Source organism: Schistocerca serialis, chromosome 1 (genome assembly GCF_023864345.2).
Source record: "Schistocerca serialis cubense isolate TAMUIC-IGC-003099 chromosome 1, iqSchSeri2.2, whole genome shotgun sequence".
NCBI classification, from domain to species: domain Eukaryota; kingdom Metazoa; phylum Arthropoda; class Insecta; order Orthoptera; family Acrididae; genus Schistocerca; species Schistocerca serialis.
This window is the reverse complement of record NC_064638.1, coordinates 1,218,373,457-1,218,398,212: the sequence shown is the minus strand read 5'-3', so window position 1 is coordinate 1,218,398,212 and position 24,756 is coordinate 1,218,373,457.

The following is a 24,756-nucleotide window of genomic DNA, read 5'->3' as shown; positions in this document are numbered from 1 at the left end:
TCACACGTGCTTTGCTAAATGCACTTATGACTCTGGCCAAGAGGTTAACGTGTTCTTCCCAAAAATATGTAGCAATGAGAAGATCAGCGACAAAAAGCGTAAGTTGACTACGCAGTTCAGGTCCTGAAACAGTATTCAGTGCCTGCATAAACACACCAGAGCTAACATTTAGGCCAAATGGAAGAACCTTAAAGTGATAGCTTCTCCCTACATAAACAAATGCTGTGTGTATCCTCGATTCAGGACTTAGCATTATCTGCCAGTAAGAGCTTCTAAGGTCACAGGCTGAAAAGAATTTCTTGCCATGAAACTTATGTATGAGCTCATCAATATTTTCTGGATGAGTGCGGACAGGAACAATAATCTTATTTATCGGTCTTGCGTTCAAAACTAGTTGAAATTTGCCCTCTGGTTAAGGGACAACTAATAAAAGACTACAGTATGGGCTTGTGGATGGTTCAACCAATTTCCAATCCAACACTCGTTGCAATGCTTCATCGACAGGTCGTCGAAGTCGCCAAGGTACAGGATAAAAACTTTGGCAGTATATGCTATATGGGTACACTTATAAATTGCACACATAGCCTTTCACATACTCAGTTTTTCACTAATAACATCGATATTCTGCTGCAATAAGTCTGCCAATTGTTTTCGCTGCCGATCGTCCGAACAGATTCAGACGCCTTTTTGAGATATAATATCACTTAGTGTGCATACTTGATAAACCTCTTCTGCATGTGATCTCCGATTCTTCTTGAAACACCTTAAAAGCTTAATTGTTGAACCCCTACTATATCTTCTGTGGCTACAGTTTTCTCCGATCAGCTCCACACTCACACATCCTCATCATCAGTTTTAAAAGAGACACGGCCCGCAGAGAAGTCGAATTTTACGTCCTTCTCCTGGAAACTCTCAATACCCTAAATACAGTCCTCAATCTATTTATTACTAGGAACGTGCATAAAGTCGCTACGTTTCCTATTCTTAGTTTAATAAGAGTCTTATCTTTACGTTCTGTGCCCTGGTATCGATTGCACCTATTACTTCACAATTATTAACAGGAAAGACACTGATAATTTCCAGTCTCGTGTCAACCTCTTAAACAGTGTTGCGGAGATTGCATTTACATTTGAACCTGTACCAACAATTACTTTAATGGTCTGGCCATAGACTCCTGCACATATCGCCGGTATGGGAATGGCCATACGCTTTGATGGATAACGTTGTGTCTCGTGCGTCATCTACTAGTCGCTGTCCGTCATTGCATTGGAACAGGACAACTCTCTTGCCAGAGACCCTTACATCACAACCGACCGTTTCTCAGGTTATCTTCAGTTTAAAGGATGGGTTCTGGGTTCGTCAGTGACATCCGTAATCACTGGCGGTTGCCCTCTCCAGTCACTTATATTCGGAGACTGCTGATTAATACTTTGTGGTTGCCAGTTCTGGTTATTCCCCTGGAATTGCCGATTATTCTATGTTGGTTGTGGTTATTTTGATTCATGGACTGCATCGGGTTGAACCTTTACTCGTTAGGTCTATTTTTCGCCCAGCTAGGTTGGAACCGTACAACATTGGCATTCAATCTTTGGCCGCCGTTCAGCTGTTGTTTGTTATGCTGATCTTGGGAGCCTGAGCTCTGCTGCGCTGTACTCTATTATTACCGCTCGGTCCTGAGTAATATGCAAAGTTCTTGTTTACACTAGTCGACGACCCATTCCCATGATTTGTACCTCTTAAGTCTTCGTTTAATAGGTCAATGAGGTCGACTACAGAGGGAAAGTCTTCAACATTGTCAGCCGGCCGCGGTGGTCTAGCGGTTCTAGGCGCTCAGTCCGAAACCGTGCGACTGCTACGGTCGCAGGTTCGAATCCTGCCTCGGGCATGGATGTGTGTGATGTCCTTAGGTTAGTTAGGTTTAGGCAGTTCTAAGTTCTAGGGGACTGATGACCACAGATGTTAAGTCCCATAGTGCTCAAAGCCATTCAACATTGTCTTCGGGAGCGTTCATGAGTTTTTCACGTATCTCGACCGGTAACTTTCACTTAATAATCTACAAAATAACTACCTTTGGGACTAGAGTATCCCAATATCTACTTTTATTCAGGTGCTTCTGAAAGTACCGAAGCAAGTTCCCACTCTTGACTCAAAATGGTTCTGGATTATAAACCTCTTTTTAAGTCGTTCTTGAATTCTTTTAGACCAATACAAGAACGCTCACTCAAAATCCTCCTAAGTGCCACAGGTTTCCGTAATATCCGTGCACCATAAATTACCTTCCCCCGGTACGTAGCCAGCGACAAAAGAAATCTTTTGTGCGTGAGTCCAGGCACCGAGTAAAGCACCTCTGAACCCGCGAATGAAAACGACAGGGTTAACAGTTTTCTTCTACGTTCAGAAGGATTGGAACTGCCGGTGCTTTAGGAGCTTCTCGTCCATTAACATTTGAGCGTAAAAAATGTTGGGTGGTATATTGCCATAAATAGTCAGACACCACATGTGCTCATTTTGTCGTAGTCGCCGGGCTACTCATCACTGACGCCGAATTCATCTCATTTTGCTTCGGTTCGTCGGAAAATGAGACATGTGTGTCAGAACCAAAGGTTCAAACGGCTCTGAGCATTATGGGACTTAACAACTGAGGTCATCAGTCCCCTAGAACTTAGAACTACTTAAACCTAACTAACCTAAGGACATCACACACATCCATGCCCGAGGCAGGATTCGAACCTGCGACCATAGCAGTCGCGCGGTTCCGGACTGAGCGCCTAGAACCGCACGGCCACCATGGCCGGCCTGCCAGAACCACTTGCTCTTGTCTCCTTTACTGACTTGGAACATTCTTCACTCTATTTAGTTCTTTGTCTTTCCACTTCAAGAACTCTTCATCAAATTGTTGGCCTATTACGTCACTATCAATCTCAATCCTTATGGAACCCGACACATTAGTCAGTTGAACGTTTTGCACACCTTGTTGCAGTTGTTCATTAACACATTGTGTCACCCTCTCTTCTATAACTGTCGGCCGTAGTGGCCGAGTGGTTCTAGACGCTTCAGTCTGGAACCGTGCAACCGCTACGGTCGCAGGTTCGAATCCTGTCTCGGGCATAGATGTGTGTGTTGTCCTTTGGATAGTTAGGTTTAAGTAGTTCTAAGTTCTAGGGGACTGATGACCTCATATGTTAAGTCCCATAGTGCTAAGAGCCATTTAAACCATTTTTTTTTCTTCTATAACTGCGACACAGTCTCATTTTACAAGTTCAAAATTTGGACACAAGAGAATCTGGTAACATCTTTTATTCGGTTTGGATTTTAGAGATTTCCTCAGGAACTTCTTTCTGAGACAGCTTCAGATTTGCCATTTCCGTAGCAAGATCACTTTGCTGATTGCTTAAATGATAAATTCGCATATGAAACTCTCAAAATCTTGTTAGATTGTCAATGACTCAACCATAGCAACATAATACTGCATAGATAGCCTGATATAGTTAGCCTGATATTTTTGCTTGTTTAGGTACTTGTACCTCCTGCCGCTTAACGGGACCGTCTTGTCTAGCAGAGAGACTTGCCTGTTCTACTGCTACAGTATGAACTAAGGTGGAAATTTTGTATTGTTCTGCTGCCATTGATGCTTGTTCCGAAGCTATCCTCGACTGTTCAGTTGCTACAGATTGCAGTTTAACAGACATCGATTGTTGGTTTGCAGTTAACGTCTGCACCGCATGGGACACCCAGATGTTTAGGACGGGTGGTAGGGGCAGAGCACCGAGTGACATTGTACCGAGTGCACTATCCGAAAATTACCTCGAGCAATTAAATAGAGAACCGACCCGTCGAGATAACATCTTGGACCTACTGATAACAAACAGACCCGAACTTTTCGACTCTGTAAGCGCAGAGCAGGGAATCAGTGATCATAAGGCCGTTGCAGCATCCTTGAATACGGAAGTAAATAGGAATATAAAAAAAGGAAAGAAGGTTTATCTGTTTAGCAAGAGTTATTGGAGGCAGATTTCAGACTACCTAACAGATCAAAACGAAAATTTCTGTCCCGACATTGACAATGTTGAGTGTTTATGGAAAAAGTTCAAGGCAGTCGTAAAATGCGTTTTAGACAGGTACGTGCCGAGTAAAGCTGTGACGGACGGGAAAAACCCACCGTGGTTCAACAACAAAGCTAGGTTGGTTCAAATGGCTCTGAGCACTATGGGACTCAACTGCTGAGGTCATTAGTCCCCTAGAACTGAGAACTAGTTAAACCGAACTATCCTAAGGACATCACAAACATCCATGCCCGAGGCAGGATTCGAACCTGCGACCGTAGCGGTCTTGCGGTTCCAGACTGCAGCGCCTTTAACCGCACGGCCACTTCGGCCGGCAACAAAGCTAGGAAACTACTGCGAAACCAAAGAGAGCTTCAATCCAAGTTTAAACGCAGCCAAAACCTATCAGACTAACAGAAGCTAAACAACGTCAAAGTTAGCGTATGGAGGGCTATGCGTGAAGCGTTCAGTGAATTCGAAAGTAAAATTCTATGTACCGACTTGACAGAAAATCCTAGGAAATGCTGGTCTTAAGTTAATTCAGTAAGTGGACCGAAACAACGTATCCAGACACTCTGGGATGATGATGGCATTGAAACAGAGGATAACACGCGTACAGCTTAAATACTAAACACCATTTTCCAAAGCTGTTTCACAGAGGAAGACCGCACTGCAGTTCCTTCTCTAAATCCTCGCACGAACGAAAAAATGGCTGACATCAAAATAAGTGTCCTAGGAATAGAAAAGCAACTGAAATAACTCAACAGAGGAAGTCCACTGGACCTAACGGGATACCAATTCGATTCTACACAGAGTACGCGAAAGAACTTGCCCCCCTTCTAACAGCCGTGTACCGCAAGTCTCTAGAGGAAAAGAGCACAGATAGTCCCAGTTTTCAAGAAGGATCGTCGAGCAGATGCGCAAAACTATAGGCGTATATCTCTGACATCGATCTGTTGTAGAATTTTAGAACATGTTTTTTGCTCGCGTATCGTTTCATTTCTGAAAACCCAGAATCTACCTTGTAGGAATCAACATGGATTCCGGAAACAGCGATCGTGTGAGACCCAACTCGCTTTTTTTGTTCATGAGACCCAGAAAATATTAGATAAAAGCTCCCAGGTAGATGTCATATTCCTTTACTTACGGAAGGCGTTCGATACAGTTCCGTTCTGTCACCTGATAAACAAAGTAAGTGTCTACGGCATGTCAGGACAGCTGTGTGGCTGGATTGAAGAGTTTTTAGCAAACAGAACACAGCATGTTGTTCTCAGTGGACAGACGTCTACAGACGTTAAAGTAACCTCTGGCGTGTCACAGGGGAGTGTTATAGGACCATTGCTTTTCACAATATACAGGGTGATTCAAAAAGAATGCCACAACTTTAGGAATTTAAAACTCTGCAACGACAAAAGGCAGAGCTAAGCACTATCTGTCGGCGAATTAAGGGAGCTATAAAGTTTCATTTAGTTGTACATTTGTTCGTTTGAGGCGCTGTTGACTAGGCGTCAGCGTCAGTTGATGCTAAGATGGCGACCGCTCAACAGAAAGGTTTTTTGTGTTATTGAGTACGGCAGAAATGAATCGACGACAGTTGTTCAGCGTGCATTTCGAACGAAGTATGGTGTTAAACCTCCTGATAGGTGGTGTATTAAACGTTGGTATAAACAGTTTACAGAGAATGGGTGTTTGTGCAAAGGGAAAAGTTCTGGACGGCCGAGAACGAGTGATGAAAATGTAGCACGCATCCTGCAAGCATTTGTTCGCAGCCTAGGAAAATCGACTCGCAGAGCTAGCAGAGAGCTGCAAATTCCACAATCAACTGTATGGAGAGTCCTACGAAAAAGGTTAGTTATGAAACCTTATCGTCTGAAATTGGTTCAAGCACTGTCTGCAGCTGATAAGATTAAAACAATCGATATCTGTGATTTTATCCTGGCTCAAATGGAAACAGATGAATCTTTCGTTTCAAAGATTGTGTTTAGTGATGAAGCAACTTTCCACACTAACGGGAAAGTCAACCGTCACAATGTCTGTATATGGGGCACTGAGAATCCGCGGGAAACAACTCAATATGAACGTGACTCGCCTAAGGTGAACGTTTTCTGTGCCATTTCAGCCAATGAAGTTTTTGGTCCCTTTTTCTTCGAAGGTGCTATTGTAACTGGACTACAGTATCTGGAGATGTTAGAGAATTGGCTGTTCCCTCAGCTCGAACGAGAAGCACAACAATTCATATTTCAGCAGGATGGAGCGCCACCACATTGGCACATATCTGTCCGTAACTACCTGAACGTCAACTACCCGAGGCGATGGATCGGCCGCCAGGCAGCCCGTGACAGAGCACTTCATCACTGGCCTCGAAGAAGCCCTGATCTTACCCCCTGCGATTTTTTCTTATGGGGGTATGTTAAGGATATGGTGTTTCGGCCACCTCTCCCAGCCACCATTGATGATTTGAAACGAGAAATAACAGCAGCTATCGAAACTGTTACGCCTGATATGCTACAGAGAGTGTGGAACGAGTTGGAGTATCGGGTTGATATTGCTCGAGTGTCTGGAGGGGGCCATATTGAACATCTCTGAACTTGTTTTTGAGTGAAAAAAAACCGTTTTAAATACTCTTTGTAATGATGTATAACAGAAGGTTATATTATGTTTCTTTCATTAAATACACATTTTTAAAGTTGTGGTATTCTTTTTGAATCACCCTGTATATAAATGACCTAGTAGATAGTGTCGGAAGTTCCATGCGGCTTTTCGCGGATGATGCTGTAGTACACAGAGAAGTTGCAGCATTAGAAAATTGTAGCGAAATGCAGGAAGATCTGCAGCGGATAGGCACTTGGTGCAGGGAGTGGCAACTGACCCTTAACATGGACAAACGTAATGTAATGCGAATACATAGAAAGAAGGATCCTTTATTGTATAATGATACGATAGCGAAACAAAAACTGATAGCAGTTACTTCTGCAAAACATCTGGGAGTATACGCGCGGAAAGATTTGACGTGGAATGATCATATAAAATTAATTGTTGGTATGGCGGGTGCCATGTTAAGATTCATTGGGAGATTCCTTAGAAAATGCAGTCCATCAACAAAGGAGGTGGCTTACAAAACACGTGTTCGACCTGTATTTGAGTATTGCTCAACAGTGTGGGATCCGTACCAGGTCGGGTTGACAGAGGAGATAGAGAAGATCCAAGGAAGAGCGGCGCGTTTCGTCACAGCGTTATTTGGAAAGCGTGATAGCGTTACGGAGATGTTTAGCAAACTCAAGTGTCAGACTCTGCAAGAGAGGCGCTCTGCATCGCGGTTTAGCTTGCTGTCCAGGTTTCGAGAGGGTGCGTTTCTTAATGAGCTTTCGAATATATTGCTTCCCCCTACTTATACCTCCCGAGGAGATCACGAATGTAAAATTTGAGAGATTCGAGCGCGCACGGAGGCTTTCCGGCAGTCGTTCTTCCAGCGAACCATACGCGACTGGAACAGGAAAGGGAGGCAATGACAGTGGCATGTAAAGTGCCCTCTGCCACACACCGTTGGGTGGCTTGCGGAGTATAAACGTAGATGTAGATATACTAAGTAAAAGATCTTTAACGTTAAACTCCTCAGTCCTAGCTGTGGTCATTACAGGTACTGAACTATCAGTGGAAGGGACATCCCCAACTGGTTGATTATTGTCCGGTGTATTCTGTTCCCATTTAGTTCTCGACTGGGTGCGTGTCATAACCATAAATCACTAAAACGAAAATCTTCAGACGACCCACTTAGCTTCAAAATATACACATAAAATAAGTAGAAATCTACTCATTTCTTTTTAAATACACATCTATAACTATTAAAATAGGACGACTCTACAGAAAAGGACAGTTCTAGATTGCAGACGGGTAAACTGTCTGTTCCTTGCCTGTAGCCTGGACATTCAGGTGATCTGTTGAGATGAACCACACAGCATCAGTCTGCCCGTCCCCCCTGTCCCTATTGTGGTCTCGAACAAGGACATGGTATGCAACACAGAAATAGCATATATCAATAGCATATATACATGGAAATGATACAAAATCCTAACAATTTCTCTAACTTTGCAAGCAGTCTTGTCACGGTCGCCACTCTAAAATGAAACTGCTACATCGTAAAAAAAATTAATTCATTAACTTGCTCTTTGACTTTTGTCTTTCACACAGATAAGATAGGTACTGGATTTAAACTCTCTTTTGATTCTTTTTCCTAGATGCATACATTCTAAAAAATTTTACCTATCTAAGATAAATAATCTGTGAAAAAAATTTGATTTGACTGTAGATGAATATGTTTTCTTTGTGGCTGCTGTAACGAGAGAACAGTTTAGGTACAGGACGAGTTGGAGGTCGGAGGTTTGTGCATCTCCGGTTCTCAGAGAACGCCAGGGAAGGTTGGAGAAAACTGCTACATCTCGTGATGAAGACTCCGTCTCCCCTCTTGGCCACAAAAGTACTCACAGTCGCCGAAAGATTTTCTGAAAACACTTTCAGAGTGAGAAGGCTAAACAAACAGTGGCATTGTGGTATCTTCTGACTAAGAAACCGGTCGCTTAGGGAACGTCTTGAACACACAAGTTGACGGCGAAATACAGCGCCTCGTTCGGACCGTGTTAGCAGCAGATTCGCCCAGTATTGTTAATTCGCGAAGATATAACTATGAACTGTATTGCTAAACACACTAATAGTTTTTTTGAAGGTCCGGGAATCCAACATCGAATAAAATTTCGTAAACGATATTTACCTTGATTTTCATTTCACTGCACTTCAAATTATTTCCATATGCACACTTATATCAAATTTAAAAAAAAAACAATGTCCAATCGGCATTCTTATCTCAAACAATTGCAATAAAAACATAGCTGCTCCTTTTTTTCACAGCAAAGAGTATTGTCATCACAGCATAAAGCGTTGTTGTCTAAATTGAGATAGTGCATTGTCATTCGCTGGTACTCGCAGCCGCAGTATTACAATCATATTACATCTGGGTCATCATCAGCCGATAGTCACCAGTAGATGCTGATATCGACGGTCAGTACACCGCCGCACCGCTCTCCCGGCCATTGTCATTCTTCGTGACCGGAGCTGCTACGCCTCAATCAAGGAGCTCCTCAATTGGTCTCGAGTGCACCCCGCTTGCCAACAGCGCTCAGCGGAATCAGACGGTCATCCATTCGAGCGCTAGTCCAGCCTGAGGATTTATTTATTTATCGTATCCAAGACATCACCATTTTACAAAAAAAATTATATTACAATGCAAGAGAAGCAGTTATAATACAATAATCCATGGTTATAAGTTAAATTAACTACAACAATATAGAAAAGTATGTAACATATAATGATAAGCGCTAAGGATGCGAAACAGAGCGATTTTCATATCCCACGTGAGGCCCAATACACTGCAGCTTGAATAGCCTTGTCATTTGCTTCAAATAGGTCTTGAGTCGAACACGGGTTGTTTAGTTTCCTGCAGACCAGTAGGTGTTGTGGGTCTTGCTGTTCTCCACACTCGCAGGGCTCGTCTGCACTGATGTAGCCCCATTTTTCCAAGTTTGCTCTGCATCTTGATACGCCTGTTCGTAGTCTATTCAGGGCTTTCCAGGTCGTATATGGGAGTTCAGAGCCAGCTGTGGGTTCTTCCCTGGGGCCATTCCCTGGTCTTCCTGGGTCCACATTGTACCACAGCTCTTCTCGTCGTGCTCTAGGCGATAAAAGAGTTGCTTCAGTTGTTCGTAGGAAACTCTTCCTTGATTTAAGTCGGCGAGGTTGAAGATTGTATCCGAACATTGGGTGCCTGGGATCTGTCTCCTGTTTATGTTTCTCGATTTCTGCGGCAGTCCTTCTTCTGATGTCTAGCGGGGCTATGCCCATGAGGTGGTACAGCTGCTTTGTGGGAGTCGGGCGGAGGCATCCTGTCACGATGCGTCCAGCCTCATTCAATGCTATATTTACTTGTTCAGCGTGGGTGGAATTTTGGCAAACGGGTGCTGAGTACTCCGCAGTGGAGAAACATAAAGCTAAAGCTGACGTGCGGAGAACTGCTGGTTGCGCTCCCCATCTGCTATTTGTTAGCTTGCGGATGATGTTGTTCCTGGCACTCACTTTCATCTTTATGGCCAAACAGTGTTCCTTGTAGGTGAGAGCACGGTCATGTTTAATCCCAAGATATTTTGGTGTGCCGCAGTGAGATAGATGTTGTCCCTTCCAGCTTATGTTGAGTTTCTTCCTTGCTTCCTTATTGCGTAGGTGAAATGCACAAACCTGGGTTTTTGCTGGGTTTGGCTTGAGGTGGTTATTATCATAATAGTCATCCAGCTTTTCAATCGCTAAAGTTAATTTACTTTCTACCTCTTCAAAGGTTTTTCCCTGGGTGGCAACGACTGTATCGTCTGCATAGATGAAGGAGCGAGCGTCCATGCTGATCGGTTGGTCATTCGTATAAATATTATACAGCAATGGGGTGAGGACGCTACCTTGAGGTAGGCCGTTTTTCTGGGTCCGCCATCGGCTCTTCTTCGACTGCAGCGTGACAAAATACCGTCTATTCTGCAACAGGCACTGGATGAATTGCGCCAGTCGGTAGTCTTTTGTGGTGTTATATATTTTTGATATTAACTTTCTGTGGTTTATGGTGTCGTAAGCTGCTGTAAGGTCGATAAAGGCTGCACCTGTAATTTGTTTCCGCTCGTATCCATCTTCTATGTACTGTGTAAGGTTGAGGATTTGTCCACAGCATGACCTTCCTGGGCGGAATCCTGCTTGCTCTTTAATTATGTTCTTGTCTACATGTTCTGAGATGCGATTAAGGATCATTCCTTCTAAGACTTTATAGAGCTGACAAAGCAGGGAGATAGGCCGAAAATTTTTAGGGTCTGTGGGGTTTTTTCCAGGTTTTGGTATAGCTACTATATTTGCCTTCCGCCAAGTCGTGGGGATTTTCATTTCAAGAACACATTTGTTCATCATATCTAGTAACCACCGTCTGGTAACAGGTCCGAAAGTTTTTATTTGTTCTGGGCGTAGATCATCTGGGCCAGCGGCTTTATTGATTTTCACTATGGAGATGGAATCTTCTAATTCTTTCAGAGTAAAGGGGGTGCCTAGGTGGTCTTTTTATTGAGTGCCTCTCTGTAGTTTCTTTCTTGGGTGCTTCCTGTTGGTTTTACCATTAAGTAGAAGTTGATTTGCTATTTGATTTGGTGTGACCTTATACAAATTTTGTGTATTAGATGAGGGGTCATTATCGATGTTTTTAAGAAGTTGGCAGGCCTTTCGGCTATTCTGTTTCATGTCTAGGTTTGTGATTAGATTACACCATTTCATTGTTCTTGAGGCTGATATGGCCTGGAGGAGTTCTTCTCCCGCCATAGTTGTTTCCTCTGAAAAAGGGTTTTCCTCGAAGAGCTGTTGGTAATGTTCCAGAAGAACCTTTGAGTTTCCGTCAAGTCCAGGGATATAACTAGTTCTGCAGCCTCGGGGGATATTTCTTCGGGAGACAGTTTTAACTAATTCAATGAAAGTGTCATATTTTTTCGGGCTAGCATCAAGGTTCTGCACCTCTTTGTCAATTTGTCCCATAGGGCACGTTTAAAATTAAAACGTCTTTGGAAATGGGTGATTGCTGGTTTAACAACTGCTTCAACCAGACATAATATAGTTCGGTGCTGTGTATGTGGGAGGGGTTCTCCCACATCCTTCCTGGTTTCATGTGCTACGTTTTCGCTGACAAAGATGTTATCTGGATTGTATCCACGTTCCACCTGCTGCTGTTGAAGGAATATGGAAGTTTGGGGTCGTGTATTAATTTAAGGCCAGTTGAGTCTGCCCAGGTTTCTAGGTCGTCCCCACTTTTGTCTGTGTGCCTGTACCCCAAGGCTGATCCATGACAGTTGAAGTCGCCCATTACTATTTTCGTTGGTTGTGAGTTGAAGTTGGTTGGCTCACTGAATCTGAACTCCCTGCTCGGTGGCTTATATATAGACGTCACAGTGCAGGACTGTAACCCCACAGTCAAGATTTCGATGTCTTCTTGAGATGTCAGTTCTGCAGATATAATACCTAAGCCCATTTTGGCGAAGATTGCGCTGCCATATTGTTCGTGTGGTCTTTCAATTACTAATTTCATTCCGTGGATCTTTGGTCTTCTATTTGTGGGGCCAGTGGGGGTCTCTTGGATTAGTAAGAGATCACAGTTGTGAGTTTTACATGCTACAGCAAGTAGCACTTCTTTCTCATGAGAGAGCCCTTCAATGTTCATAGACATTATATTTAGCGCTGGCTTTGATAAAAGCCTTTTTGTGGTGTCTTGGTGTTGAAAGGATTGGCCGTTAGGCACAGGCCTAACGCTGCCCAGGGTACGTCCGATCGTTGTCATGATCTTCGGGGAGGCTCCTTTCGTGTACCCCAGCCTGAGGATGGGAATCAGTGTTACCACTGCGGCAAGGCTGCTGGCAAAAAGGGATATACTAGTATCTCGAAAACGTTGCTATTATTAGCCTTACCTGAAAAATCAGATAACAACTTATAAATGTTGAAATACAACGCCATGAACTGTATTCAGTACCCAGAGGAATTGTGCGATGCTTGTTTGATGAAATCGAGCACATAGAAAACTAATATATAGATTTTTTCACCTCCCTATGACTGCGACTAAAGAATTCGATTTATGATACCAAGTTTTGATTATCATGTTTTCTTAATAAAAACGTGTTGACTATCCACATAGTTCAATCACATTAATGTGACCACTGCGTATGTTATTCGCCAACGTGCAATAACCATTCAAAGACGGCAGGTGGCAGCACGGTAAGTGGAGGTTATAAAGGGTGACAAAGCCAACAATCTGCAGGGGCGGATTCCTGACTGGAAATGTAGGAAAAAAGACCCTATGAAATACAGCGTTGCCACGGTAGGTGACTCGGACGAATGAAAGTTCCTCTGACCACGTGCCATGTGTTCATTACGTGTTGCAGGCTGTGTGACTGACGCAGCGTCCTGTAAACAGCAGAACGGTCCGGTACTCTTGTCGGGAACAGTCCGAGATGGTATTCGTGTACGGCCAAGCAGATGGGAACGGTCGAGAGACAGCACGGCTGTAACAGACACCAACCCTCACAGACACCAACCACATGACACAATATTTGAAGACCTTTTTGGGATTTTTTTTGTAATCATGGGTCTTTTCAGACAGACGATCGTGCTGGGAGACGGCAGGTTTGGAGGACCAGGTCCTAGTGTATCCTGTAGAATCTCTTTCATATCATTCGACATTTATACTAACCGTCTAGTGTCTATACTAGCTGTATATAACCATTCGTTCCATATGTTTTATCCCTGCTACCTTCAGAATGTCAAAGAGTGTGTTCTAGTCAAGTGTGTTCCTTTAATTTTACAACTGCTACAAAAATAGATTTTTCTTTTTTTCAAACATATCTTCTAAGGTAAGGAGTAGCGTTCCTACATTTCACCGAAACAACGCTGAATGTGTACCAATGGACTCAAATGTATCTTCCGAAAGAATGCGCCATGTACACTGTGGTGTAACTTGTTAACGGAGACATTTACCATGAGCTAACCTGAACATTCATTTCGATTCGTTTCTGAAATAATCACAAATATTTACTTTAGTTGTGTTTCAAGCTTCGTCTTTGAAAAAGTAAGGAAAATAATTCAAATTCTCCTATTTACCTTTTGGTCGGTAGAAGCAATTTGCAAGCAAATATTAGTTCAGCACGCGTAATATTGAAACGAAACTTTTCTGCACTATTTTCCACAGAAATGATGCTTTTTTATTGTTCTACGTGATATACAATTCATCACAGCCCACCTATTAATTTTTAACGTGCGGCAGTTCACTAGTTCTCAAAGGGGGAAAAAATTCATCCGTATCCAGAAGGCTTTCCTATTACAGGTGATCACATCTAAAATAAAGATGCATCAACTGTCTAAATGAAGTTCCTTGAGAAATTGAGTAGCTTCATCTTTTCGAAAATCAAAATTCCGCTTCACGCCTCGATCCCACAAAACAACTTCAGACCGCCTGGAAATTTGGTTCAAATGGCTCTGAGCACTATGGGACTTAACCTCTGAGGTCATCAGTCCCCTGGACTTAGAACCACTTAAACCTAACTAACCTACACACATCCATGCCCGAGGCAGGACTCGAACCTGCGACCGTAGCGGTCGCGTGATTCCAGACTGAAGCGCCTAGAACCGCTCGGCCACGCCGGCCGGCCCCGGAAATTTCATTCTAGTTTATATGCTGTACGATTCATAATGAGTCGCAAGCTATTATGTTATTTTAAATCCGTCTTGATTGCAATTTTTTTTTTTTTTATTATTCATATGACCGGTTTCGGTTCATTCAGAACCATCTTCAAATCTGATATTTAAGTTACAGGAGTAACCCGTCCAATTCAGCAACTTTCACATGCTACGTCACATCTGTAACTTAAATATCAGATTTGAAGATGGTTCTGAATGAACCGAAACCGATCATATGAATAATAAAAAAAAAAATTGCAATCAAGACGGATTTAAAGTGACATTATAAAATCACTGATTGCTGTTATCCCATAAGACATTATGTCTGTTTTTGCAAAGCAAGCTATTATTATTTAAAGCGACGGATGAGATAATTTTACTTTAAGTGGAAGACTGATTTCTGTAATATCATTCCTCATGGAATACTACTATTAAAAAGAGCCTATTTGATGTGACGCAAATCACTTTATGAACAAAATTATTAATAGTTTTGGAGAACCCGTCTCGTGTATCTCAATAACAGTAACAGATAAACATAATATTGTATCCATCTTCGGCAACTTTCGCTGTATTTGTCGAAATAATCAAGAACCAGTTGCATAAAAGAAATATTATGTCCTCATTCCCTTTCAGGTCCTTATGCATTGCGATTATGTCTGTAGCCATGTGGTTTATAATTCCTGTACAAAAACAATATAAACAAGCCAAACAACAGTAAACTTGTACACAGCCGACAAAGGAGATCAAAATAACCTCTCTGCTTACAAAGACTAGGATAGGAGGTCTTTTCCTGCTGGGTTCCAAGGAACACATTTCCTTTTTCTCTGAGTCATAAAGTCAGTTGCGGCGCACCAAAAATTTTTCTCCTCTGGCAACCTTTTCATCTCAGAGAAGCAATTTCAACCCATGTCCTCTATTATTTGCTTGATATGTTCCATTTTCTGTCTTCCCTAAGAGTTGCAACTCTCTAGAGCTCCCTCTAGGATTATGGAGATTCTACACTGATGTCTTAACAGATGTCCTACCATGCTGTCCCTTCTTCTTGTCAATGTTTCCCATACACTCCTTTCCTCACAGATTCTGCGGAAAACCTCCTCATTCCTTACCCTATCACTCCACCTAATTTTGAGCATTCCGCTGTAACAACAGGTTTTAAATGCTTCGATTCTCTTCTGTCCGCGTTTTACCATAGTCCACGTTTCACTACCATACGATGCTGCGCTTCAGACGTAAGGTCTCAGAAATTTCTTCCTCAGCTTAATGCCTATGTTTAATACTAGTAGACACGAATTGGCCAGGAATGCCCTATTGCCGGTAGTAGTCTGCTTTTTATGGCCTCCTTGCTGCGTCCATCATGGGTTATTTTGGAATACGGAGCATAGGTGACAGAATTCCTTAACTTCGTCTACTTTCTCATCCTCAGTTCTGAGGTCAAGCTTCTTGCTGTTCTCGTTTGTGATATTTCTCATTACTTTTATCATTCTTCCGTTCATTGTATTCATTAGAACGTTCATTCAGTTCTAGACATCCTGTAATTCTTCTTCACTTTCATCAGCGAATCATATGAATGACATCCTTTCGCTTTGAATTTTAATTCCATTCTTGAACCTCACTTTAATCCCGTCAAGGCTTCTTCGATATATAGATTGACAGAGCACTTCTCTCTCTTACGCCCCAGCATTTCGATCTTCATCTTCCAGCCTTATGGTTCCCTACTGCTTCTTGTGCACTTTGTATATTACCCGTTTGTCCCTATGCTTACCCCTTTTTCTCAGAATATCGAAAATCTTATACCATTTTACGTTGTTGAACGCTTTCTCCACGTCGTCAATTCCAATGAACCTGTCTTGATTTTCCTTTCGCCTTGCTTCCAATATGGAAATGAAATGGAAATGAGCGTTTGGCGTCATTGGCCGGGAGGCCCCTCGCGGGGCAGGTCCGGCCGCCATATCGCAGGTCTTATTACATTCGGCGCCACATTGGGCGACCTGCACGCCGGATGGGGATGAAATGATGATGAACACAACACAACACCCAGTCCCTGAGCGGAGAAAATCTCCGACCCAGCCGGGAATCGAACCCGGGCCCAGAGGACGGCAATCCGTCACGCTGACCACTCAGCTACTGGGGCGGACTGCTTCCAATATCAACCGCAACGTTAGACTACCTGTCTGATGCCTCTACCTTTCCTAGAGCCAAACTGATCGTCATATAACATATCCTCATTTTTAACATTCTTCTTTATATTATTCTTGTCAGAAACTTAGATGCATGAGCTGTTAAGCTGATTGTGCGGTAATTTCCGTATTTATCAGCTCTTGCCACCTTCTTGTAGTGTGAATGATGCTCTTCGAAAGTCTAATGGTACATCTCGTCTCATACTTTCTATACACCAACGTGAATCTTTGGTCATCCAAAGTTCTTTTAAATTCTGATTCCAGTCCTGGATGCCCCATCTCTTCCCAGTTGACTACGTTCTTCTATCACTCCATCAGACATACTCCCCATTTTCAGTGTACTGTTTCCATCCTTCCACTCTCTCCTCTGTATTTAACAGCGAAATTATCAATGCACTCTTAATCTTACCTCTGTTCTTATTAATTTCACTAAAAGTTGTCTTGACTTTTCTGTATGCTGTGTCAAGCTTTTAAAGCACCTATTTCGCCTTAGCATCCCTGCACTTCCTATTTATTTCATTCCTAAGTGACTTGCACTTCTGTATCCATAAACTTCTCTGAACGTTTTTATACTTCCTTCTTTCGTCTATCAACTACATTGTTTCTTCTTGTACCCATGGTTTCTTCCCAGTTAATTTCCCTGTGCCTATGTTTTTTTTCAACTTCGGTGATTGTCCTTTTCAAAATAACTTCAAGCGTATCTTTTTATTCCTCAACACTTCCGTATCGCTCCTCTTTGCATATTAATTCTTTCTGACTAGTCTCTTAACCTGCAACCAACTCTTCACCGTCACTAAATTTTGATCTATCTGCTCTTGGGTACGCCTTACAAAGCAATATCCGATTCTGGAAACTCTGCCTGACAATGATGTTATCTAACTATAATATTGCTGTATCTGATGACGTTTTCCCAGTAATCTTCCTCCCATTGATTTTTGAACAGAGTATACACTATTGCTTGCCGAAATTTATTGCAGAACTCAGTTACATAAATTAAAGGTAGAGGGGGACAGGGAGAAAGGAGCGAAACGGGAAGGGTCTATGATATCAGCTGCCTCGGAAATTTATGCGAAATCGGCCACGACGAGTGAAAATGTGCAGCGGACAGGCTCTCGAGCATGGGGTCTCCTGCTTACAACCGGTTCACATTACTGTCTAGTGCAACCTATTCGCGGTTCCTCTCGGTTGCTCCATGATTGCTAGGTTTACATTCCTGCTGGAGGTCGGACGTAAATGTTTATCAGCACTGAAGGTTGTGAATTCACTGTACACTGAGACGAATCAATTATATGAATGAGTGGCATCTGTTCTTCCGGAACTTCAGTGCGGATGCCCGTTTACGTTCAGCCTACAATGGGAATCTAAAATGAGGAGCCTGGAGGATATGGGCGGGGACTGGCGAGATGGTCGGCACAATGGCGACAAATACTGTGTGTAGATGACGCAGTGGTTAGCACAACTGTGTAGTAAGCATGACATCCCGGGTTCGAGTCCCCGTCCGCCACACATTTTCATTCATCGCCAGTTTCTGCATGAAGTCAAGATGCAACTCATGTCATTGGGCCCTTGCGTTTCCTTTCTCGCCCCCTCCTCCTTTAGTTTACATCATATGTAACACAGCTGCGAGTGTGACCAGAAGAGCAGAACATATAAAAGAACACAATTAGTTTTCTCCTCTCTCATTTCTATGACAAGCCAAAATTCTCCTATAACGCTTTCTTCTACTCCTACCCCTACAGCAGCATTCCAGTCCTCCATGACAATTAGACTTTCATTTCCGTTTACATACTCAATTAAACGTTGTGATGATCTCATCCCGCAGATACGATAGGTTATTAGTATCGAATCGTTTGCCAATGGAAAGATCATCATTAAACTTTTTCAAATACAGGCTACATGTCCTAAGATATATGGTATGCTTCTTTAATGCAGAGGTTTACTCATCCAGTTGATCAGTGCTGGCTCATCTGCCTTTTAGGGGCAGTTGTCCACCCCAAGGGCAATGGAGTGCCCTGAACCTCTGTCCGCTCCACCGCCCTCAGTGACCAGTCCGCTGGCTGACGTCTTATGCCGGAAGTTATCAGCCACCATTTCTGATGATTTTTATTCAAAATTTAAGCAATGGCGAGGTAGGAACCCGGACCGAGAACCTTGTCGTCGTTGTCGCTAAAGAAGAGAAATTTAGCACTCGCAACACATCACATTTGCTTCAGTGTCCGCAAATTCGCAAGTAATTCTTCATCGACGACTAGAATCTTGAGGCAGTCCGATCATAAGTACACGATCTCGGAGTACTCCTGTATAGACCCATCATTACATACAGCTATATAATGGTGGTCCTCAGTTAAAATGTCATAAAATGTATAAAAAGCAGATGATCACAGTCTTTCGTACCATATTAAATCTAAAATTACCTTAGGCCGTTGCGATAGTCAGAATGACAGTCGGTTAAAACAGCGGATTTTGTATTGTACTTGCCTCACACCAAATTACTCCAGCACACGCTTCTGGTTGGTGGCCAACGGCCTTATTGTTCATCGTCATCTGAAGAAAAGCGTTCCATAGCTGGACGAGCAACATAATGGTACGCTGGTAAACTGAGAGCAGCGAGGAACGTACATGCCGGACGCACTATGAGGAGGTGGTGCCCGATGGTGAACGGCGATTCACCAGCCTCAGGACGAAGACTGGGTATGAGGCTAATCCGGTAAGCACTAGTGGCCCGTCTGATCCCTTCTTGGTAGATAGCGTCAGTGATCTTCTTGTAGGGAGACACTGCTGATCCATACCCGTGTGCATCCATAGTTCAGCCGCGATCGCATGTAGGCCCTTTACAACTGCAGCAGACGCGTCCTGTCCACTTTACAGTACGTGTGCATAGGGAACTTTAGTAATGTCAGTGCTTTCTGGGCTTTGGTCTTCAGGTCCTTCAGCTGTGGTAACCAGAACAGTTTGAAATACACTGCTGGCCACCGTAAATGCAACACCCTGAAGGAAGCATCCGAATCAAGTGAAATTTACACCATGGGTTTGCAGCGATGAGATATGCTACTGATTAGAATTTCAGCGCAGACGCACATTACGCGCGCCTGTGGCGCCACCTCATAGCGCCATTTAAGGCTTGGCGATTTCGACGAGTGTACGTTCGGCACTTGTGTTTACCTTGTGGTTGTTTCACAAGACGATCAGTTATGCCTCGTAGACAACAGCGAACATCGTTTGATCAAGTATCCGAGTTCGACAGAGGAAGGATAGTGGCTTACCGAGATTGTGGATTATCATACAGAGAAATCGCTAGTCGTGTTGGACGAAACCAAACAACTGTAATGCGGGTATGTGACCGTTGGATGCAGGAAGGTACGACGGACCGACGTGGTCGATCGCATTCACCTCGGTGCACCACTGCACGTGCTGATAGGCAAATTGTGCGCATGGCAGTGACGGATCACTCAGTGACATCCCGAACCATAGCACCGCACATTGCGTCTGTAACGCATCATCCAGTGTCTGCGCGTACCATTCGACGCCGTTTACAGCAGAGTGGTCTGTCCGCAAGACGTCCATTGCTTCGTCTACCATTGACGCAGAACCACAGACGTCTCCGTCGCCAATGGTGTGATGACAGACGGATGTGGACGGCAGAATGGAATGACGTTGTCTTTACTGACGAGGCACGCTTCTGTCTGCAGCACCACGATGATCGGATTCGAGTGTGGAGACACCGTGGAGAGAGGATGCTGGACAGCTGCATTATGCACCGCCACACTGGTCTTGCACCGGGTATTATGGTATGGGGCGGTATTGGATATTACTCTCGCACGCCTCTAGTACGCATTGCCGGTACTTTAAATAGCCGGCGCTACATATCCGAGGTGCTGGAGCCAGTTGTCTTTCCTTACCTTCAGGGCTCGGCCACAGCCACATTTCAACAGGATAATGCGCGACCACACGTGGCACGCATTGTCTAAAGGTTCTTCGTCAATAACCAGATTGAAGTGCTTCCCTGGCCGGCTCGCTCTCCGGATCTTTCGCCGATAGAAAACATGTGGTCTACGGTTGCTCAACGAGTGACCCAGATTACATCCCCAGCTGCCACACCAGATGATCTTTGGCAACGTGTGGAAGCTGCTTGGGATTCTGTACCCCAGGAACACATCCAACGTCTCTTTGACCCAATGCCGAGACGTGTGGCAGCGGTGATCTCCAACAATGGCGGCTACTCTGGCTACTGATTCTGGCAGGAACCACATGTCACAGACGTCTGTAAACGTAATCATTTGATACTTGGTCAACATGTTATCTACAAAATAAATTTTGTTGTGCTACCTCTTGTCTTTCTTGGTGTTGCATTTACGGTGACCAGCAGTGTAAAAAAAAAAAAAAAAAAAAAAAAAAATAGGCCCAGAAGCCGTACCATGTCTTTAAAACATAGAATGGTACCCCTCATATGCATATCGTTTAACTTAACGAAGAGAACGATTAAAACCAACACACACGCATTTATCTGTAGAAAACTGATAGCCAATCTTTGTAGCGCACTCATCTACCCTCTGCACTATATGTTGCAACTGACGAGTTGAAGTATTGGAGGAGGAACAGTAAACAACAAAATCGTCAGAACTCCTAAGAAGCGTTATACAGGACTCTTCACCATGTATGTTCTACTGTTGGCTACCGCAAAGAGGATAACACTTAAAATGCTTCCTCGGGGAATACTATTCGCCTGCTCAAAACTATCTGACAACGAGTCACCAACACCGTACCTAAAAAAAGCGCTTAGATAAGAAAGACCATGTGACTATGGGGAAGTGGCCACGAAAGCTCCTTTGGTGGAGCTGCCTTAGAACAATGTGTCACCAGATACGCTCTACTGACATCATAGAATATGCCTGTAGACTGCTGTATGAATGGGAAGGCTGTTCAATAGCCGCTTCTAGCAGAATCAGATTGTCGCCATTGGATATTCCTCTCGGCACCCAGACTGTGAGCGGGTAAGGAGCCGCCTGGAGTCTGACATCCAGACCATGTGACAGTTAGCCATTCTCTCCAAGGTCTTTCCTGTTCGATCCATCAGCTAAGGGGGCACGTTCTGTCCTATCCCAGTTTCAGGAGACATATCAAAATTGATGGTCTCCATAAGTTGGGGAAGTGTTCTGCCTGCTGTATCGAATTAAAACATTCAAGGTGGACTTCCTCTGACGCGGCTTGCAAGTGCCGCAGTATGCTGTGCTGGATCTGGTCGTTACCAGATGCAGTATGGCAAGCCTCAGGCGGTGCCGAATGCAGCTCCCACGTGGGGAAAAGGCAGTTTGAAGACAGCTTTATTGGGTCTGCAGTCCAAATCTCCACTCTGCCTGATCGCACAGCACCGGTGCAATGCTGGAACTTGGCTGGCAGTGGCAGAATAGCAAAATGCTGTGCGGTGCCTGGGAGTTCCCTGGAAACGCCACTACTTCAGACCACTGCTGTTTTTAAGCGATTGCATTTACCGGAAATCCTCCTAAAGGTTTCTCATACTTTCATAGAACAATTCATTGTATGTCCATTCTTCTAATAGATGTTTACAGGGACTTTGGCTGTTCAGTAAAAAATGAAAATTAAAACGCCTGCAGTCATCTCTTTGCATTTAGTTTATTTATGCAAGAAGTGAGAGAGGACAAGTTGCTCTCCCACCTATTTTTGTATACAGAAAATTATTAAAGATTTTCTTATAACCTGACTCACCTTGAGCGTGTCTCTAGAAAGTTTATGGCCTGCGCCGACGTTGATGGAACCCGGTAGGATGCTACAAGCGTGAGGTATTTTTTTGGTTCTTAGCTCGTAGTAATGGCATGTTGGGAGTAGAAAGCAATTGGCAGTGAGCCCATCCCTCAGTAAATCTCACCGGACAGTTCCACAGACGTACAGGGCAGACAGGGCAGCCCCTTGTCGAGACAGGTCTCCAGCAGAACAATGCTGTGATACCTGCAATGGTGCCAGCAAAAGCCTGGGCTGGGGGGGGATGGTCTGAAGGAATGCATCTACACAGCGGAGTCGTAAACCAGGCATTTGTGCAGAGCCATGTGTAATAAAAATACACAAGTTTTGTTCGCTCATATTACAAATAGGACTCTGAACCACTTCCATCAGCCGTCTCGGTTGTATAAGAAACTCTGGTGTCTGAGAAATGTTTAGAGATAGAATCTTTATCACACCTCATAGCTATGACCAACAAGCTCCAAGGTACAGGCGATTTAGATAACGATCGTTAAGATCGTATCTGTTCGCTCGCTGCTGCAGGAAGTGACATGACTTTGGAAAAATTCATCTTCCTCCTCTGTGAGAACTTAAAAAAGCCAGTAATTGGCAATTTCTTTTTTTTCCAAAGACGCAGGTTTCGTAACTCTTGCTTTGGTTCGACATGAGTTTGAGCTGTTGTGTGGGAGGGGAGATTTAGCGCCTATAGAGCTCAGTGATTGGTTCAAGATGGGGTGAAGGTGGTGTCGTTTGTTCACTTTGCAGGAAAAAGCAATTTTTTCTGGAGTGGTGCGACGCACTCGAGTGTGGGTCTTTGATCTGGTAAGCACTTCTGATAGAGGACCTGGCATGTGTGGTTGGTACTTGGGACCTGTCCTGAGACTGACTTCACTTGCCAGTAGTTTAGACTGGGGAGCCTATGGTGAAGTTCTTACTGTACCAACAGTGTGAGTTCAAACGTCTTGGACTGCTTGTTCGACAAGGGCACACTTATTCATTTTTGGTTTACTAGTCTTGACGTTTGGTATCCTTGAGCGTTCTGTTTTATAAGTAGGCCTTATGGGTTCTTGGTACGACCAGCAAACGGGTGTGTCACACACTGAAATCTACCGCGATTTCAGGGCTCTGGTAGAGAGTAAATTGCGATCCGTCTGCCTTATCGACAGACTGTGAGATTTTTGCATATCTTTCATGGCCTTGATCATTTCACAGGTGCCAACTCCACGTCTCACCTCCACTGCACATATCTCGCCAGCTGCAATTTACATCGCCACACGAAGCAAACAGGGTAATGTACTGCCACTCCGGCATTGTCAGGGCGTACAGATCTCAATGGCCACTTGCTCTCAGCTGTATCTATATAAAGAAACTTCAGTAGATATGATCAATCAAAGTCTGCTCCGCGACAGATTGATTCAGATTGCGTTATCCACATTATTAGGGGCAGAGTCAAGCCGTCTTTGCCAACCAAGGATCCTTGTTCAGTGTAGTCTTAAACCAACTGTTAGTTGAAACTTCCTGGCAGATTAAAACTGTGTGCCCGACCGAGACTCGAACTCGGGACCTTTGCCTTTCGCGGGCAAGTGCTCTACCAACTGAGCTACCGAAGCACGACTCACGCCCGGTACTCACAGCTTTACTTCTGCCAATACCTCGTCTCCTACCTTCCAAACTTTACAGAAGCTCTCCTGTGAACCTTGCAGAACTAGCACTCCTGAAAGAAAGGAGACGAGGTACTGGCAGAAGTAAAGCTGTGAGTACCGGCCGTGAGTCGTGCTTCGGTAGCTCAGTTGGTAGAGCACTTGCCCGCGAAAGGCAAAAGTCCCGAGTTCGAGTCTCGGTCGGGCACACAGTTTTAATCTGCCAGGAAGTTTCATATCAGCGCACACTCCGGTGCAGAGTGAAAATCTCATTCTGGCAACTGTTAGTTGTTTATAGTATTCAATCAATAACTTGTTTAGGATAATTTATGGCTGTTCCCTTTAGAAAAAAAAAAGTGTTGTTTGAACACTAAAATTATGCCAAGACAATCAATAAATTTGAATAGTCACCACCAGTGTTACCTTTCATTGTGGCGCCCTATGTCGGGATCTCGGATTGATGGCACTTTCTCTGATCATCAGATCACATTGCCTAGCATAGTCATTCAATTTGACGTCCCTAGCGCAGAATTTTGAATTTATGGCACCTTCTGTGACCGTCAGATCGTAGATAGTGTTGCATAGTGAAGTTTCTGTTCCTCATGTTTAATGTGGTGAACTGGGTAGAATATATTCGCGAGGTTGGTGCCTAGACATAGTACTAATAATTAGTGTATGTGTGTGTTTTCATGTTGTAGTTGTGACTTCTTTGTCGCTTGATTGTTCCTGACAGCGCACGGTGTTGTGCTGATTTGTTAGGATAGATTGATATTTTCGTTTATGAGTATAGACAAGGGTGCTGTTATTTGAATTCGTTTTCAGAAACTAGGAAATCAGTAGCTCACTGGTGCGTAATCAGAGTAGAAACTGTGTGGT